Genomic DNA, 6,000 nt, shown 5'->3' with positions numbered 1-6,000 from the left:
AAAAAGATGGCGCTAGTGCGTTTAGAAACTGACATTTTGGAATTGCCGATGCGTTCAGGGACCACTACTACAGGGTGTACATGTCACGGACATCGTACACAGAAATAGACGCACTCTCTTTACTACAAGATATTCTCTTGCCGACAATCTCTGACGAGGAATGGCTAAAGCTAGAAAAAGACCTTGACAGTACGGAGGTAGAAAAAGCCATACAAGCGGGCAAGGTATCGGGACCAAATGGCTTGCCCGTTGAACTATACAAGCTCGCCTCCAGTAAAATCGCACCGCATCTTACAAACACGTTCCATGAAACTGCGAGGTAGGATTGCTTCCAGCGGTTCAGAGTTTGGCCACTTTTGTGGTCATCCACAAGAGTGGGAAACCCAAACACTTGTGTTCCTCCTTCAGACCGATTTCTTTGCCTAATGCAAAAGCCAAGATCCTGGCTAAAGTACTTGCTATCCGTCTACTACGTGTCATCATTCAGCTGGTACAACCTGATCAGTCTGGCTTTATGCTAGCTAGAAATATCTCTCTTAACCTGCGGAGATTACACGGGGTGTTAGAACGCGCCAATACGATACTGAAGGATGCGGTGGTGGTGTCGCTCTTCGCAGCCATGTCGTTCGACAAGATCGAGTGGCCCTATATGTTTGCGGTATTGAGGAAACTGGGGTTCAGCCCGGGCTTCTTGCGTTGGGTGCACCTCCTATACGCGGAACCGCTGGCTCAAATAGTAGTCAATAATCGCACCTCCTCAACATTCACGCTGGGAAGGGGTACCAGGCAGGGCTGCCCCCTCTCCCTATTGCTCTTCGCCCTCGTGTTAGAGCCTTTGGCAATGTGGATACGGAAAGACCCGGTAATTAGAGGGCTCAGATGGGCTGAGGAATGGGAGAACCGTATTTTATTGTATGCCGATGATATTCTACTATATATGGCATCGCCGGCGGCCTCCCTGCTACATATTTTTATAGCCTTTGGTAAGTTTTCAGGATACACGATTAACTGGTCCAAGTCTGTTCTTTACATACTCAGCGGTAAATCACCAACCTTACCTAAGGGGCTCACCATTGCTTAAGTCACAAACAGGATTTAAATACCTAGGAATCCAGGTGTCTAAAAATCTGACTCTCTTTCACAAGCGTAACCTCCTCCCCCCGCTGCAATGACTCAGGAGTGATGTCTTGCACTGGATGTCACTTCCACTCTCCTTGTTAGGGCGTGCAGCCCTATTTAAAATGATGTCTCTTCCACGTTTCCTATATGCCTTGCAGAACACTCCACACCCAGTGAGAGCAGAATATTTTAAATCTATTGACATAACCTAAAAAGATCTCCTATGGGAGGGGAATACACTTCGGATATCGATAGGCGAGTGGTCCGAAATACCCTTAGCAAGGTGGGACAACTCACTGCCATAAACCAATGTATGTAAAGGCCGCAGGAGGATACGGGATTTAATATGGAGAGATGGCTACTCCCAGTGGGAGGTTTTCGGGGTGCACTCTATGCTATACCCCTCTAAACTGAAATTGTCGGGACCGACAGGACATGCGGTCCAGGTGTGGGAGACTGCCACGACGAGTCAGGACTGAAGGGAAGGCATTACGCTGGCTACCCCACTCTGGTACGCTACATTACTAGGTAATCTACAATACACTAAAGGCTTCAACCGATGGGACTTAATAGGCATCTCCACAGTTGGGGACTTATGGAGTGCAGGGGGAGTCATTTCCTTCACCCAGCTGCAGGAAGAATACGACCTAGTCGATACAGAAAGATTCAGGTATCTGCAGATTAGACATGCTGTACTAGCGGGGATATCAAAAGGAGAGACGCCACCAGAATGCTTTTAGTTAGAGTACAGAATACTAGACGGAAGTCTCCCTGGGAATGCAATTTCGTTGGTATATAAAAAGCTTGTTAATAATATGCCTGATCCCCTACTCCGATTTAGAACTAAATCAGACCATGACGTAACGGGAATAGATGATGAGGAATGGCTTGAAGCTCTCGTCTCTCCTAAGGAAACAGCCAAGATACTTCATAGAATATATCTCACAGGGCCGACGCTGGTGAAGATGGGCTATGGGACTGATGCGGACTGAAGCGGACTGAACGATGAAATGTGGGTAAGAAGGCACTTTCGTACGGATGTATGACGTTACAACGCATGCTGTTACAACGCATGCTGTTACAACGAAAGTTTTACTACGCGAGTGCATTGACAACGCAGCACATTACAACGCAAGTCTTTACATCGACTTGCACTAGATGGCGTGCTAACATTAAAAAAGTGTAATTTACTATTCCAACTCCAGTCCACGTAACAGTAGGGAAGGTGTTGGGATAGTAAACTACACTATTTTTAATGTTAGCACGCCATCTAGTGCAAGTCGATGTAACAGTTTCGTTGTAATGGTAGTGCGTGGTAAAAGTTGCGTTGTAAAGGTTGTTCCCCCTTTCGTACACATGCTCTGGGAATGTCAAGTTATCCAAGAATACTGGGCGGGAGTGGCTAGAAGTATGGAGGAGGTAATGGGCGTTAAGACTGATTGTAACATAAAATTGTGCCTCTTAAATATTTGGGGTCCCACTGATTTAACTACCAAGGAGAGAATATGGGCGACACTGGGAATCATGATTGCCAAAATAAATATTGCAAGGTTGTGGGGGGCACAGGAAAAGCTGTCACTGAGACTATGGGAAAATGATATGGACCATTGTATGTTCACTGAGAAGACGGTGTACGAATCTCGAGGATGCCCCAACAAATGGACACAAATATGGGACAAATGGAATTGCTATAGGGGAGAGATTTGTGAACTACCCTTGTCCATGCAAAGGCAGGATCCAAAGTAAGGTTGATCTCATTTTGATTAAATGTGTAATGTGTGTACTTCAATATTTCTCTTAAGTATCTGGGGGGGGCAAACCAATGGATGAATCATTGGCATGTATGTTTATACACTGTTTTACCTGTGCTACCTTGTCTTTAATTAAAAAAGAAATGTTAAAAAAATGAAATAAATAAAATGTTCTGTGCTCGAGGAACATGTTAAAATCTACTCCCATTGGGCTCTTTATTAACAGCAATAATACTGGCATTGTTAATCCTCATCTTCCCCCAACAAATAGAGCTCTAACATCCACTCAGCTATGGAAACAGCTATGGCAAAGACCAAATCTACCAGGACAATTTTGAAGGGTTCCTGCACCATTCTCATCTCGCACCAGATGAAGTGAGGATTAGTACTTGTAGCAAAGTTTCTTCTTCTTTCAACTCCTAGCCTATAGTCAGGACCACTGGAATTATGCAGCAGGGCAGGGCCAAATTATGTGGCAGGGATGAGTAAAGTATGCGGCAAGAAAAGCCAAGTTATGCGGCGTAGTGCGGCAGACTTTTTAATAGTCTTATTTCATTTTTATGTCATTTTTACACTTATTAACACTGTCTGGGCAAGTTTGGACCCAAATATAGCAATAAGCAACAGAAAGGTGACCAGTCAACCTTTGCAATGACCCTTCCACTGTGCAGCAATATGTGTTGCTGTGTTTGTAGTAACTTTTGAACCGTATGAGCTCGAATTTTTTTTTTGTTAGAATCTGCAGATTATTTAGCAGACGATACCTTATGTGGAAAATCATGCAAAAAACACTGCGGCCGCACGACCGCATAATTCCAGTGGCCCTGCCTATAATCTCTACCCTATCTCAAAAGCTACAGCGACCATTGCTATGTTGAATGGATGCTTAAGGGACCTTTAGTCTTGTAACTGTTACCCTATCTTACTAATTTGTTCTTTGGCTTGTCAAAAATGTCTCTTTAAGTTTCATCTTTTGACCAAGTATCTCAGATCACGTAGGGTCATCAGGGTCAGTCAAACCATTGTATGTCTCTTTATCAGTTTGAGCTAAGAAGGTCTAGATGGGCCTGCATATAGTCTATTAACCTTTCTTTCCATCTTGGGTCTCCTAGATTCTGTCGGTTCCAGGTTGCTGGCACAGATTTCTGACTGTTCATGGTTCTTTTGCTCCTTTGTTTCACTAACTTCAGTGATCATCTCTGGGCTCTTAGTCTTAGCTAGCAGTCTCTTTCGTCTAAGTCTTATCTTTGGCCACTGTCTTTGGAATAAACCCTGTCCCCCGAGGAACAGGTTATCTCAGACTCATGGGCAACAGGATCATTTTCAGAAGCAGAGGCCTCTGTTTTAGTCTCTCTGACTCCGCCCTTAGACTCTGAAGCACTTGTTCCTATCTGCTCAGTCTCTGTTTCCCTAGTATTTCAGTTTTTTTCTGCAGATAACCAGTCTCAGTTTGGAGCCACACTCCTCATTGGCTCTCACCTCTGAGCTTTCACTCTGCTCTTGAGGTTGGCAATGTTCTGCAGCAGGCTGTGGCGCTTCAGAGGGTAGACCATCATCGGGGTCTTCAGAGGCTTCAAAAACCTCAAAACGAGGGGTACTTAGGGAAGTGGTGGAAGTTGTCTCTCCCTCAACATCTGCTCGTCTGACCTTCTTTAAATGGGAAGCATGTACCCAGTTCAGCAGACCGGTACACTTCACAACCATACGTGTTGTCCAAATGATTTGGTAAGGCCCTCTCCAGCGTTTTTCCCAGCATGACTTGTGGACATGCCATTGCACATGAACCCAATCTCCAGGATTCAAATCATGGCATGGCGCAGCACTCGCAATGGTTTGGTCGCATCGACCTGATGAGAGTCAGAACACACGACATCCATCAGGCCTTTGCAATATTCAAGCACCAAGTCATCTGTAATGTTCACAAGAGCAGCCACTGGAACTGAAAGAACTCTCATTGCTCTCTCCATTCAAACTTCATTGGGGTCTTGTCCTTCAGCATGGAGTGCTCAGAGGGCTCTGAATACGCATGAGTACCAAGGAAAAGGCATTGAGCCATTTGAGAGACATGGGGCCTCATGCCTTGGCCAATGTTTTTCTGATCATCCTGTTTACCCTCTCTACCACTCCTGATGCTTCCGGTCCGTAACTGCAGTGGAATCTGTTCAGTCCTTAGGGTGGTGCAAAGCAACTACATCACTTTGTTCTCGAAGTGACTCGCTTTATCTGACTCGAGGTGAAGTGGCATACCGAATTATTGGATCAACTCCCTCAATAGTAGCTTGGCAAATGTCAGACTGTGACAACTCCTGGTGGGATATGTCTCGACCTAACAAGAAAACAAGCACACGATAACCAATGTATACCATAATTGATTGCATCATGGCATTTCCACAAAGTCAATCTGGAGAAGGTTGAAAGGACCATCAGATTTACCTATGTGACTTATGGTAACCACAACCCTTTTGCCAACATTCTGTTTCTGGCACACTATATACCATTGGAATAGGCTCTCTGGCAGATTTCCGAAATGGGAGTTAAACAAATATCGCTTAAAGGTGAGGACCAAACCATCTCAACCTACATTGGTTGGTTTATGCATGTGCCTCACCATGGTGAGTAGCATCGAATTTGGTAACACAGGTTTGCTATCACTTGGCATCCATATGTCATAGCATCTTTGTTGCAGCCAGGCTTTTCCCACCTTTCTTTCTCAATTGCGGGGGCTTTGTGTTTTAACTCCCTCAATTCATTAAAAGTGTGCACTGTGTTTAAAAGAATATTCACAATTGTCTTTCCTACACTTCTGGTTTCACCACAGTGGAATGTGCTGGTCTCAAGAACCCAATAGTGGTCCATTTCGTCAGCATATCGGTTCCCTTGGGTGACAAAGTCCTCACTGCTGTTGTGCACCCCACATTTCACCATTGCGATCTGTTGTGGCAATTATAACGTATTTAACTAATTCAGGATATTCCTTATTAGTGATCCAGAGGAAGTCAAGAAACCTTTCTGGGACCACAATTGGATGAAGTCATACCACCACCCCAAAGCCGTACTGGCTATCAGTGCAGATAGTGACTCTCAGTTAGACAGAAGTACAACAGGCTTTGGTGAGAGCAATCAATTCAGC

Source organism: Triturus cristatus, chromosome 4_2, assembly GCF_964204655.1.
Source record: "Triturus cristatus chromosome 4_2, aTriCri1.1, whole genome shotgun sequence".
Taxonomy (NCBI): Eukaryota; Metazoa; Chordata; class Amphibia; order Caudata; family Salamandridae; genus Triturus; species Triturus cristatus.
The sequence above is the reverse complement of the archived record's forward strand: the minus strand, read 5'-3'. Positions refer to the sequence as shown.